The sequence below is a fragment of the Ptychodera flava genome, unplaced genomic scaffold (assembly GCF_041260155.1).
Source record: "Ptychodera flava strain L36383 unplaced genomic scaffold, AS_Pfla_20210202 Scaffold_47__1_contigs__length_1083325_pilon, whole genome shotgun sequence".
Classification (NCBI taxonomy): Eukaryota; Metazoa; Hemichordata; class Enteropneusta; family Ptychoderidae; genus Ptychodera; species Ptychodera flava.
The window spans coordinates 234768-250571 of NW_027248369.1; positions in this window are offsets into that span (position 1 = coordinate 234768).

A 15804-nucleotide genomic window follows, 5' to 3' on the forward strand; every position below is an offset into this window, starting at 1 on the left:
AATGAAGTTATGCAATATCTTTTTTTTGCCGTACAATGGTTTCCCTATGGAGACAGTAATAACAGTGTAGTTATATATATAGAAATACCGTACAAAATGTCATGAAACTTTTCACAGATGACAATCTAAGAACATTATAATGATACTGTGATTGTCATGTCAGTTATCTTCTCATTTGCATATTTATGAACTTTTGTTATTAGTGACATAACTCTGAAATTCCTGCACAAAACTTGATGATACTTGCAAGAAATATTGATCTGATGTATATCTAATTACACTTAGAACCATTAGGCAGTGTCAAGTTAATAAATAGCTCATTTGCATATTTTATGAAGGTTTGTAATTAGTCATATAACTCCGATATAACTTCACCAAATGTGATGAAATCTGCTTCAGATACTGATCCGACTGATATCTAACTGTAGTGTAAAGCAAGTAGTAGTGTGAAATTAGTTAAGGGTCATTTGCATATTGAATGAACTTTGTAATTAGATATATAACTATGAAATTTACGGCACCCAAGTCAGTGAAATTGGGTACAGATATTGTTTTGATAAATATCTAATTGTACTGAGAAGCATTTGGCATTGTCAAATTAACAAATAGGCCATTTGCATATTTTATGAAGTTTTGTAATTAGTGATATAACTCCAAATAACTGCAGCAAATTTGATGTAATATGCTGCATATACTTATCCGACAGATATTAATTTTGGTGTAGAGCATTTAGTTGTGTAAAATTAAGGGTTCATTTGCATTTTAATTAACTATGTAATTAGTGATATTACTCAAATTACAGCATTAAATTTGATGAAACTTGCTACATATGTTGATCTGATAAATATCCGATTGTACTGAGAAGCATTGAGCAGTGTAAAGTTAATAATTAGCTCATTTGCATATTTCATGAAGTCTTATAATTATTCATATAACTCCTAAATAACTGCAGCACATACTGATACGACAGATATCTAACTGTGTTGTAAAGCATTTAGTAGTGTAAAGTTAATAAAGGGTTCATTTGCATAATTGATAAACTTGTAATTAGGTATATAACTCTGAAATTTTGGCACCAAAATTTTTTGAAACGTGCTACAGATAATTGATTTGATAAATATTTAATTGTGCTTTGGATCATTGAACAGTTTCAAGTAATTTAGGGTTTATTTGTATATTTAATGAACTTTGTAATTAGTTACATTACTCTAAAATTACAGCATTAAATTAAATAAAACGTGCCAAAAATGTTGATCTGGTGGATATCTAATTGTCCCATAAAGCATTGGGCAGTGTCAAGTTAATTTACAGCTCATTTGCCTATTAAATAAAGTTTTGTAATTAGTGATTAAACTCTGAGAGTACCGTGCGAAGTGGAAAAAAAATGCTACATATAGTGATGACATATATATCATTGTTCAGTGAAGCGTACTACTATTAATGAAGCTGTTGTAAAACACGTGAGCATATTCAATTCATATCTGGTTTTACTGTAAAGAATAGGTCTTGAAGTCTTAAATCAGGTCTGCTAACAAGATGTACTGCCACAAATACTGCATGCCTCGTCCATGTGATTGATCAAGTCTGCTTCCGTTATTCCAATGATTTATAAGTAAATAAGTCCATGCAAAACAACAAGAGGAAGCAATTGTTAATTACCTTATCATAGTATATACTTACTCCTACTAGGCAATGACTGTAAATGTTAGCAGCATTACACTTATATTAATTTGTTTACGAAATGTTATGCATATTGTAATGTAGAAATTTTAAATATCAAAGAGTTGTCTAGTGCACATTAACATGATTTGGAACTAAATTGAGTTTTCTGTTTAGTTCGTTTACTTTCATTTTGAAGTTAAGCTTGTCTGGTTGTAAAATCTCAATCGTTTTAAAGTTATCTGGGATTGGATCGATAGCCTTGACACAAACAGTTAGTTGGGGGAGAATAGTATGAGTTTTTCAAGATGCGCAGAATGCCCTTGGTCATTTAACGTGTCGTAGTATAGACGCCGCCATTTTGAATACTACGGTTGTCTGAAAAATAGACTTATTAATCGGATATACTAAAGAACAAAATTTTTAAATTGCCAATTCCAGAGAGGGCATGGTGTTTATTGTTTAGAACATACAAAATATGTAGCATTTTCCAGACATAAATATCAGTGTACAAATGTAATCGTCTACATTAACACAGTGCCTAACAGGCATTAATATATTCTTTAAGATTGTACCCAACCCTGACTTCCACATGTTTTTTTTTCTTTTTGTTTTTTGTTTGTTTTTTTTTTTGTGAAGTTGTTTGCTTAATACAATGGATAAAATGAGGAAAATTTTATTTGACGTGACAAATCATTTGTAGAATATTTCGTCGCTTTGAAAAAAATTACGTTATTGAGGTCAGTGTAAACAGATAGCGTTGAAGGTAATGTAGCTAATGCTAATATATGTATTAAGTCAACTAAGGTCATTTTGGAACAGATAACCTTTGCCTTTTTATCAAGTTTCATTAAGGTCTACCTTTCATCAAAGACCTTGAGAATTCACTTTTAAAATTACTGCAATTTATGTTTACAGATTCAAAACGTTATAAAATGTTACTTATTTTTTGTGTCTGGTTTACTTGTAAACCTATCAGTTCTGCAATGTTCCTGCATTTTGGCTTCAGGTTGTACTGTAAAGAATAGGTCTTAAAACCTTATAAATCGGATCAGCTAAAGAGACAAAATGCCAACACTTCAGCTTGCCTCTTTCACGCGATTGGTCATCCAATCTTCTGTCAGTCCATCGATGGGTTCATGCCATACCAGCTCAGCCTATTACACTACGTCCGGAATCGTTTACGATCCCTTCCTTCGAACAACCATGCCGGCCAAGGACGTCAAAGACAGCCAAGAAATCTGAGTGTCCGAATGCTCAGCCTGCTTCGAGACCCCGTGCTCAGCCCTACACAAGACCGGCCACTGATCTTTGTCCCGCTCCGCTGCCAGTGCACGTTGGATCTAGCTGCGAATACGGAGCACGCCCGCAGTACTAACGTATTATTACTCACAATCCTTCTGATTGGCCTCAGGCGAATGACAGTCCTGGCATTCAAACCGAGTTCAGAATCAGGTCTCCTCCTAAGTTCCATTGTCTGCAATGGTTCCTTCTGCCAGCATTTCGTCGGGCAGTGTCCCAAGCCAACATTCCAGAAGATAGTTATGTAACACTTCCATAAACATAGCTGCAAGACTCGGTCAACACGATATCCAATATCCTGCAACAGCAACTTCGACCAGCGGCCACCAGCGGCCACTAAGTCACCTATGAACTCTCTGACGTCACTTCCCGAAGTTCCACTCCGGAACGTAAACAACACAATCCAAGATGGCGGCGCCCTACGTTCCAACAACGTCGATGTCATCCCCTCCTCATCGTCACGCGTCATCCAACACCTAGCTACAGACCCGTGGAACGCCTTCAGAAAGCCTACCACATATCGAAATTGGTCTCCAGCGATTCGTCGCGATATCCTGGCAGGAAAATATGGGAATCTTGCCTACTCATTCCCGGCTAGCGGCTATGGTTCAAGCGACAGACTTCTGCTGCTTATCCACACCTTCAAGCCGACGACCTGCATATTTCCATGCGTACATGAATGAACATACATGCCACTGCCAGGCAAAAGACGACGCTCACGAAGGCTCCATCGACATGGGCACGTCCTTGTGTTCAAATCATAAGTCACCGGACTCATTACTTTGCTATTAATATCTGGCATCTTCCAGCTCGTCAAGCGTTTGTACCGATTTGAAACGTACTACCGCACGTCAGAACAAGCTGCAGGCCGACTACTGCCCAAAGACGTGGGACTTTGGCACATCTTCGAGTTCAACCATAAGGTATCGAACTCTTTTATTACTCTGCCTATTTCCGACATTTCTAGCTCGTCTGTACGTTGGACAAGTTGCAGGCTGACTACGAGTAACCATAGACTGACTTTGCTTGGCCATATACCGCCCATGGCGATGTTTTCCTGGCCTATGTCGGGCCCGGTTTTTCTGTCACGTCCGACCGCTCAATCCGACCCATCGTACCAATCCAGCGCCAGCTCCGCATCCGCAAGAATTTCATAAGCATTATTCAGATGACTGGGGATCAACAGGACACAATACACGCCGTCAAGAAGCGGACGTAACGACGGCCAGAGTGTATACCACATTGACTCCAAACTCGGTCAACCTGCCTGTTTTGGTGGCGGGGCCAGAAACCTCATCAAACCTGATGTCATCAGTTCCTATCACGTACATCGTATCACGTCCAGCAAGAATCGACAAGAGGATCAGTCGACTGACCGACGACTATATCAGTTTCCGTTTCAGATTAGTGCGTAGCCCGTCATAAGACAGCTTGCTGCACAGGGGAAAACAACGGACCTTGACCCTGTGACGTCAAACAAACTCAGTCTTAGGACCAAAGATGGCGGCGCCCATGGTGTCAAGTGGCCGCAGCGTCACTCAATTTTATGACGAACAAAGATCACAGGCGACTATTTAAGTAACATCTGCATGATTTCAAGCATACTAACGAGTCCTTCCGACCGGCAGTTCACAACGATCTACACACGGCCTCACTTCCTGTTTGACTAGCATTTCCTGTTTGACTGAAAGCGAAACAAGGTACAGTTTCAATTCAAGACTCAATTGAGTCAAGACTCTGTTTACGCGGTCAACCAACAATGACTAGCATTTTCTCTGAGCATGTAAATATGCGGCAGCTCAAGGCTAGCCCTACCTGATGAACTTTCAGACTGTTAAGCGTATGTTTAGATGCGTATCAACATGACACTCCTGCGTTTGCGGACAATCAAGTCTGACTAGCAAATAAATTCAGAGCATACATATGCGGAAGCTGAAGGCTAACTCGCTGTAAAGCATCCTATAGGTGGCCTACTTAACGGTCGTCTCACCAATCGGACGTAACCTGCTCCCAGCTACCTATTGGATTTTACAGACCAGTTTCACCTGTCAGTTAATGTGTTACCAAGCGCAGCCGCTGGATGTCACCTGATGATCTCTCCTTGCTTCTACCTTGGATTACGCTGCGGTGCCACAAGAAAGAACCAACAAACTACAGCTGGAGATCGAGAACGACCGGTCATTCTATATCGCCTTTCAGACTGATGTTTGCCATCTCGTTGGCATGTTCTGTCTGCTGGGGTGGACTTGGCAATGAATCTTGCCGCCTTCGTTTTTTGTCTTAATTATGCTACGATAAGGCCATGACTTACCTCTTACGTTGAAATTACTACTTATTAGTAGTTCAGTTTTGCTAGCATTCGCCTACTTGTCGCTCGTTTATTTACCTGTTTGCAGCTCATGTTACCTGGCTCTCTTCGGTTTGCATGCATTATCGTGCCCCCATTTTTTAGCATGTCGACTTGGCCATCCTGCACAAGCGTTTTTCCCAGCTTTGCATCTATTGCGCAGTCTGCAGTCTGGCCTTACATGCGGTCCACGCAATTTGCTCTTCATACAGCGTAGCGATGTTTTTCACGTTTCTTTTTCTTTCATTTAGATGCACCGTTTCAAACTACTGTGTCACTCCCTGGAAGCCGAACCCTGCAGCTGCACTTTCGGCAATCTCACAAGCATCCCAGCGAAAACATACGAAAACAAAAACATTTGCTAGACCCATGGATACCTTACCACAAACCGCATTACGGCATCACGTCAGCACTTTGACTTTGTGGATTGTACAGTTCACATCAGTGTGACTGGAGTAACATGCTTTCTTTCAGAACACTTTCACTTTCAAAGCAAAGGACTACATACTTCATACATACTTCATCCTTTGCCATTAGCAGTATTACAGTTTTTTAGTAATGTCTCATAAATGCCACTTTTTTCCCACATCAGTTTCCTCATTTCGAAAGAACTGGCATTTAACGCTGTCATGGACTTCACACTTCGTTCGACCAGCAACATGCCATTGTAGAGGCTTTGCTTCGCATGCTCGGACATTTTGCCAGTTAACAGCGACGTTCCGCTTTGCCTGATCCATTCACTGCTCTACAGGGAAATCCCAGACCACTTTTAGGTAGATGGTCTAGTAACTGCCACCGACTTACATGTACATAAGAACATCTGAAATTTTCCCTGCGTCACATTTTTCAACGGCTAGCAGAACACCTATTAGGTAGACGGTCTAGCAACTGCTACCGACTTTACATGTACATAAGAACATCAGAAATTTCCCTGCGTCACACTTTTCAGCGACGTTCCACTTTGCCTGATCCATTGACTGCTGCTCTACATGGAAATCCCGGACCACCATTTAGGTAGACGGTCTAGCAACTGCTACCGACGTACATGTACATCAGAACATTAGAAATTTGCGCCACGCCTTTCAACAGCTAGCCTCCTTACTGTGTGAACACTCAAACACTTATCTACTGCGGTCTTGTCGTTTCTTCAAGTCTGCCGTATTTCACCGCATCAACAGACTAACACGTTTACACGTCTTGTTGTGTTCCATGTCTGCGTTTTGCCATCTGGACTCACTGGGTGCACACTCAAACACTTTTTAACGGCTGCCTATTCGTCATGCAAGTCAGCCTCATTCCATTGCATTATGACTCACACATTACATGTCTCGTCGTGTTTCACGTCTGTGTTCTGTCACCTAACGTTCCTACGTGTACGTTGTTTCCACCTGGGCTCGCACTGTTTACCTATCCCCCAGGACCCCCTCCCCCCAAGCCGTATCACCACCGCGGTGATCCATTGGGTGCGAGAACCTTGTCTTCGTTTCATGTTTCCACCCGGGCTCGCACAGTTTACCTAACCCCCGGGACCCCCTCCCCCCAAGCCATATCACCACCGTGGTGATCCCTTGGGTGCGAGAGCCTTGTCTTGTTCAATCCACGTTTCCACCTGGGCTTGTATAGTTTACCTGTCCCCCAGGACCCCCTCCCCCCATGCCGTATCATCACTGCGGTGATCCCTTGGGCGCGGGAACTGCCTTCCTTACATCTTCACTGTCATCCCCTTAGCCAATCGCTCTTCTACCCATGACTGTTATCAATCCTCCTTCCCAGCCAATCAGCCACGTTTGCACACGACACTACATAATCAAGCCTTTGTCTCATCGCTCCCATTCATTCATTCATTCATTCATTCAGCCGCTGGGTTCATGCCATACCAGCTCAGCCTATCCCACCACCATCCCCTGTCTCCTCCTCTCTTTTTTCCCTTTCTTTCAGTGTCCGGGCTTTGGATTCCATCCTGACCCCCATTTCTCGGAATTCCACTCCTTTCCCACATTGCGGCCTCTCAGGATGGATTCATCATCAAGGTCATTCAGACCTTGACCCCAAGGTCACCAATGACCGTTGCTCGGTTGCTTAACTGAAGGCCGATTGGCTAAGGGGATGACAGTGAAGATGTAAGGAAGGCAGATAGCTAGGTGTAATCACAAAATACATCTGTGATAAAACACAGATTCCACTTCAAAATGGCGGCGTCTAAATAATCCATCCCTAATATGACCAAGGGCATTCTGCAAATCCCGAAAAACTCATGCTATTCTCCGCCCGACTATCTGCTAGTTTCAAGTGTCAATCCAATTTTTGCAGATTCCTGATCTCCTTCAAACGAGGGAGATTTCATTACCCAACAAGCTTCACTTCGAAAATGAAAGTAAAGAACTAAACAGAGAAACTAATTTATATCATATGACAGGAACGAGAGTATAAGGTAATTAAGTGTGGATAATATAAGTCATCCTTGATTTCCCTTGGTATTTTTTCTTGAATATTTCTTCTATCTGAAAATACGTTTTTTATCATTACTTAGGCCTGAGTAAATAGATTTAGTTTAAGGTAAGAAAGGTAATTAATGCTAATGAGTGTGATAAGTCAACTGAGATCATTCCGTAACCTATAAGCTTCGACTTTTATCAATGTTTTGTAAAGTCCATTTATTAATCTCAATCTCCTTGTGAATTCACTGTTAAAATGGAAGAACTTTTTTTTTTAATTAAATCAAAACAATATCGAATGTTACATATATTTCTTATTCCTTAATACTTGCTAACAAATCAGTTTTACAATGTCCCCGCATTTTATTTACTGTAAAGACTGAGTCTCGAAGTCTTAAATCAGCTCGGCTAACAAGATGTACTTTGCCACCAATACTGCATGCCTTGTCCACGTGATTGATCAAGTCTGCTACCGTTAGTCAAATGATTTATATGTAAATAAGTCCATGCAAAACAACATGAGGAAGCAATTGTTAATTACGTTATCATAGTGTATACTTACTCCTACTAGGCAATGACTGTAGATGTTGGCAGTATACACTTATATTAATTTTGTGTACGAAACGTTATGCATATTATAATGTAGAAATTTTAAATATCATGCTTAATCTGAGTATGGCAAATCTAGTACGCTACGTCTCAGTGCGTCCTATTAATGCGTCCTTTTTAAGGCCCAATACACTATTCAAAATTGAGATGTGAAAACATCCGCCACTGGGCAAAACGATTGATATACATGAATATATACACATACACTGATTCATTTTCATATATGTCAAATACTTTAAGTATAAACGTACATATATTAATAAAATGTAAAATTACAGTGTGCTTTTGGTGGGAAAAGATCTGCACTACGTATACCCTTGGTCTGCATAGATATACGTAACGCATATCAACATATTGTGATATTCGGCTTACAGAGATAAACATTACGTATACAATGAATATTGAGTTCCACATACGTCACTATAAGTTATTATACTGAACGCATATCAAAGAGTTGTCTAGAGCACATTAACATGATTTGGAACTATCTTTTTTTCTAACTCGACAAACTCTTTTTGTTCTCCACCCTACTCTAATTTCAAGACAGCAAATGCAATCTTAGTTACCTTGAATTAAAACGATTAATGGACCTGATTTGATGTCTATTACTACTTCCTGATCACTTTCAGAAAAAGAAGGCATTTGACTACTCGACATGATTTACAGTTAAATGTACATCAATTTTTGGGTATCGTTTGATAAATTTACCAGCATCCTATTTAAGCTGAAACTAGTGGACAATTTATAGATTCGAAGTCCGAATGATATAACAACGATTTTATCCAAACTAAAAGCTTCACAGTAAAAGGGAAAGTATTCTAACAGTTTAATAGTCAAAGTTAAAAGTGACATAGAACATCTCACTACTGTGAAAACTTCATTGTCAACGTGTACATATCTTCATTAATCAAAGCCGAAGTTTAAATTCGGGGAAGGAATGTGATTTCTCCAATAGCTTTACATTCAATGCCAAAATACAATGATCAAAAATTAAATTGTTAAAAACAACTACTTGTTTTACTTTAGAGTGCTTCTTACATAACTAATTTTATATTGAATGAAATATTTTATAGACACTCTTTGAATTGTTTCTCCTATACAGTTTTATTCTATTTTGTTGAAACTTGAAAATATGTTATCGCAGGTTAATGTAATAGGAATTATGTGTGAGAGCTCAATTTTATACGGATATAATCAGGCAACTTCGATTTCGAATGACAAAGCCTTGTTTGAACATTATTTCCCACTGAAAAGACTGTTTTGTTGTTTTTTATGTATTATAAGGGCAAGGGTAAATAGATCGAGAAGAAGCCTTAGCAATTATTTTAAAATCCTTGTCTGAAATTTTTTGTCCGAGGCTCCATTCAAATTTTGTGGCACGACAATTGCAAGTCCTTCTTAATCACATTAGTCTAACACTTTTATTAGTCCACAACAACAACAAAACAAAAACAAAAACAAACCAAAAACAAACCCGTATAAAAAATCAGAAACAGTGATTTGAAGGGTAGTACCAAGACTTGTCAATGCACAGATTTCGACCAGAAATCTAGTATTCGCAAAAGGAGGGAAAACCAATTTTTGTAAGGTTTCGCAAATTAAATGTCATGTTACTGTTATATAAATAATGACTGTGTTCTGTCAACGGTCAGATATCCAAATATAAGTGCTTTCAGAAAATGTATACTTTGTTGGGGTTTTGGACTTCTATAACTGAGAAAAATAAATGTGACAGTGTCTATAACATATCTAGCTACCTAAATCAGGTCAGCTAACAAGAACATTAGGGAAAGACTGCATTAACTTGCATGGTACATGTAACCCGGGTTCTTGCCTGACCAACTATTTGACAAATAGAAGACTTTTAATCCCCAAGGTGTTAATGTTCCATTGATATCTTTATCTAATCTAGCTGTTGCCATTGTACGAAAGGCAGGTTTGTGAAATTCATCCTCTGAGAACTAAGTAGGAAGGTAGGGTATTCCTTAATTGATGGAGCTTTCCCGTAATGAGTACTGCCATACACTACAGCACGCCTCTATCAAGTGATTGATCATCGTGACTTTCGTTATTCCGTTGATATCATTGTAAACAACTCAATGTAAAACAACACTTGGGAGGAAAGGTTGAGTACGTTAGTGTAAAATGTATTTACGTTTGTTAGGTATTTTGTTACTGTAGATGATATCAATTTACACTGATGTTTGTTTCCGAAAAAAGTGCACTCCTTATCATGTGGATGAACATCATGCCTTCCTTGCGGTTGGCTATTAAAACATGATCTTCCTAAGTGTATCGTATTCATACATCTTTTTTGCAGACAGCTTTACCATTCAAAATGGCTGCGTACAAAACAATCCATATTTCAAAATGATAAAGGACAGTCTGCTAAACGCACCAAATTCTTTGTGTTGTCTACCGAACAGTTTGTTTTTTTCAAGACTGCCAATACTGTCTTATTAATGTTTGGTCAGTTTCACGCGAGGAAGGAAGTTTACTGCTTAACAACCTTCACTTTGAAATTTAAAGTAAATCCTCTATACAGAGAACCAAAACTGATTTCTTATGACAGGAATGATAGTATGGAGCTCAATTCAATTTGATAAAATAAGGAAAAATGTATTTCACGTAACAAATCATTTGTAGAACATTTCTTCTCACTAAAACATTTTTTTCGCCATTAAGGTCAGTGTAAATAGGTAGCGTTGAATGTAATATAGTCAATGCTTATGTATGTAATAAGTTACTGAGATTATTTTGGCACCAATAACATTTGCATTTTTATCAAAGATTCGTTACAGTTTACTTGTCAATCTCACAAGCGTTGTGAGTTCACAATTAAAATGATTGCAATTTTCTGTTAAAATAATCAAAACGAAATCAAATGTTACGTATTTTTGTTCGTAATTTACTTGTAACTATCAATTGTGCAATGTTCCCGTATTTTGGGCTCAGCTGTTACTGTAATGAAATAGGGTTTCAAGCTTTGAAAATCAGGTGAGCTAACGAGATGAATTGTCAACACTTCACCGTGCCTCTTTCATGCGATTGATCATCCAATCTTCTGTCAATCTATTGATGGACAGCCCAACGATTCAAAATGACGGCGTACAAAGAATCCGTATTTTCAAATGCTAAAGTGCAACTGCTAAACATAAAAAACTCTTTGTGTTTTATACCAAATAAGTTGCTTATTCCAAGACTCAATACCGTCTTACAAATGTCTGACCACTTTCAAACGAGGAAGCGATTTTACTGCTTAACAAGCTAAACAAGCTTTTTTGCCATTATGGTCAGTGTAAATAGACAGCGTTGAAGGTAATATAATGAATGTTAATATATGTAATCAGTCAACTAAGGGCATTCTGGAACCGATAACCTTTGCCTTTTTATCAATGTTTCATTAAGGTCTACCTTTCAATCAAAGACCTTGGGAATTCACTGTTAAAAATACTGCAATTTTTGCTAACAGAATCCAAAGGATATCAAATGTTACTTATTTTTGTGCCTGATTTACTTGTAAACATGTCAATTTTGCAATGTTCCAGTATTTAGGGCTCAGGTTTTACTGTAATGAATAGGACTTGAAGCTTTGTAAATCAGGTCAGCTAAAGAGAAGAACTGCCTGCACTTCACCATGCCTTTTTTACGTGATTGTTCATCCAATCTTCTGTCAGTCCATCAGTGGGCAGCAAACGACTCCACCCCAAAAAACATATGGAAGCAAGGTCAAGTACAATTTGTAGAATATATGTAAGCCTGTTAGACGCTATCTTATTGTGGATAATATCATTTTACACTGATGTTTGTGTCTGAAAAATTATACACACTATTCTCTGGATAAACATCATGACTTCCTTGAGGTTGGCAATAATAACATGTTCTTCCTCACTGTATTCTATGAACAATTAAATTTTTCAGACAGCACTATGATTCAAATGACGCCGTACAAAGAATTCGTATTTTCAAATGATAAAGGGAAACTGCTAAACACGACAAACTCTTAGTGTTTTATACCAAACCAGTTTCTTGTTTCAAAACTCAATACCGTCTTACAAATGTCTGATCAATTTCAAACGAGAAATCGATATTACTGCTTTTCAAGCTTCACTCTGGAATTTAAAGTAAATCGTATATACAGAGAACCCAAACTTATTTATATGACAGGAATGATCTAGAAGCTTAATACAATTGGATAAAACAAGGAATATCTTATTTCACGTGACATATCATTTGTAGAACAGTTCTTTTCACTAAAACAGTTTTGTCGTTATCATGGTCAGTGTGAATAGATAGCGTTGAAGGTAATATAATTAATGTTAATATATGTAGTCAGTCAACTAAGGGCACTTTGGAACCGATAACCTTTGCCTTTTTTATCAAGGTTTGATTAAGGTCTACCTTACAATCAAAAACCTTGGGAATTCACTGTTAAAATTACTGCAAATTTCTGTTAACAGAATCCAAAGGATATCAAATGTTACTTATTTTTGTCTCTGATTACTTGTAAACATATCAGTTTGGCAATGTTCCTTCATATGGGCTTCAGAATTTTCTGTAATGAATAGGTCTTGAAGCCTTATAAATCAGGTCAGCTAAAGAGACGAAGTGCCAACAGTTCAGCATGCCTCTTTCACGTGATAGGTCATCCGATTTTCTGTGACTCCATCGGCGAGCAGCAAACAACTCCACAAAAAACAACATGTAGAAGTAGGGGTTGAGTACGAACTTGTAGAATATATTTATGCCTGTTAGGCACAGTGTTACTGTAGACGATTACATTTGTACACTGATATTTATGTTTGGAAATTTCTACATATTATTATGTTCTTAACAATAAACACCATGCCTTTCCTGAAATTGACAATTATAACATGTTGTTCCTTAGTGTATCCGATTAATAAATCTATTTTTCAGACACTCATACAATTCCAAATGGCGGCGTCTAAATAATCCATCCTTAATATGACCAAGGGCATTCTGCTAATTTCGAAAAACTCATGCTATTCTCCGCCCAACTAACCGCTAGTTTCAAGGCTGTCAATCCAATCTTCCAAATTCTGATAACTTGCAAACGAGGGAGATTTCAAAACCTAACAAGCTTCTCATCGAAATTGAAAGCAAATAATCATATATGGCAGGAACAAGAGTAAACAGTTCATTTGATGTGGATAAAAGTAGGCAACTTTCATTTCACGTGGGGTTTTTTTTCTGGAATATTTCTTCAAATTGAAAATACTTTTTTTATTTTTTTAGGTCAGAGTAAAAAGATTTAGTTTAAGATAAGGTAATTAATGCTAATGAGTGTAATAAGTCAACTGAGATCATTCTGTGACCTTTAACCTTTGACGTTTTCAATGTTTTGTAAAGGTCTATTAATTAATCTCAACTTCCTCGTGAATTCACTGTAAAAATGACTGATTTTTTGTATATTGAATCAAAAAAATGTCGACTGTTATCTCTGTGTTTATTCCCGACATACTTGGTAACATAGTAGTTTTGGAATGTCCCCGCATTGGATTTCAGCTTTGACTGTAAAGAATAGGTCTTTTTAGTTTCAAATCAGGTCACCTAACAAAGTGTACTGCCACAATACTGCATGCCTTCTTCACGTAATGATCAAGTCTGTTTCCGTTATTTGTAAGTAAATACAAAGTAAATAAGTCAATGCAAAACATCATAAGGAAGCAATTGTTAATGACGTTTTCATAGTATATACTTACGCCTACTAGGCAATGTGTTACTGTAGAAGTTGGCAGTATAGCACTTATATGTATTTTGTGTACGAAATGTTATGCATATTATAATGTAAGAATTTTGAACATTATTTATCACTGAAAATAGTGTGTTTTGTTGTTGTTTTTGGTATTATAAAGGCAAGGGTAAATAGATAAAGAAGAAGCCTTAGCAATTGTCTTCAAATCCGTGTCTGCTATTTTTTGTCCGACTCTCTATTCAAATTGTGGGGCGCGACAATTACAAGGTTAGGTCACGGAATGATCTCAGTTGATGTGAAACAAAAAAGACCTAGTTCTTCACAGTAAAACCTGAAATCAAATTGGGACATTCCAAAACTAATATGTTACCAAGTATGTCAGGAATACACACAGAGGTAAAATTCGATATTGTTTTGATTCAATTAACAAAAAAATTCAGCCATTTTTACAGTGAATTCACAAGGAAGTTGAGATTAATTAATGGAACTTTACAAAACATTGATAAAAAACAAGGTTATAGGTCACGGACAGATCTCAGTTGACTTATAACACTCATTAGCATTAATTACCTTACCTTAAACTAAATCTTTTACTCTGACCTAAATAATAAAAAAAAAGTATTTTCAATTAGAAGAAATATTCCAGAAAAAATAGCACGTGAAATAAAAGTTGCCTTATTTTATCCCCATTAAATTACCTGTTTACTCTCGTTCCTGCCATATGAGATACATTTAGGTTTCCTGTTTAGTTCCTTTACTTTCAATTTCGAAGTGAAGCTTGTTGGGAAATGAAATCTCCCTCGTTTGAGAGTGATCAGGAATTTGGAAGATTGGATTGACATTCTTGAAACAAGCACTTAGTTGGGCGGAGTTTTTCGAGATTTGCAGAATGCCCTTGGTATTTTTAAGGATGGATTATTTAGACGCCGCCATTTCGAATCGTACGGCTGTCTGAAAAATAGATTTATCAATCGGATGCACTAAGGAACAACATGTTATCATTGACAATTTCAGGGAAGGCATGGATTTCATTGGTAAGAATATAATAATATGTTTAAATCTACAGACATAAATATCAGTGTAATGTAATCGTCTATAGTAACACAGTGCCTAACAGGCACAAATATATTCTACAAGATCGTACTCAACCCTTACTTCCACATGTTGTTTTTGTGGAGTTGTCTGCTGCCCACCGATGGACAAACAGAAGATTGGATGACTAATCACGTGACAGAGGCATGCTGAAGTGTTGGCAGTTCTTGTCTTTAGCTGACCTGATTTATAAGGCTTCAAGACCTATTCTTTAGAAAACAACCTGAAGCCAAAATGCAGGAACATTGCATAACTGGTATGTTTACAAGTAAATCAGACACAAAAATAAGTAATATTTGATAACGTTTTGAACCTGGAACCACAAAATTGGAGTAACTTTCACAGTGAATTCACAAGGCTTTGATTTACAGGTAGACCTTAACGAACCCTTGATAAAAAGTCAAAGGTCAGTGCTTCCAAAATGATCTGAGTTGACTCATTACATATTTTAGCATTGACTATATTACCTTCAAGGCTATCTTTTTAAACTTACCGTAATAACGAAAACATGTTTTAGAGAAAATAAATGTTCTACAAATGATTTGTCACGTTAAATTAAATTTTGCTTATTTCATCCAATTGAATTTAGCTCAATACTATCATTACTGTCGCATGGATCATTTTTGTTCTCTTTATAGACGATT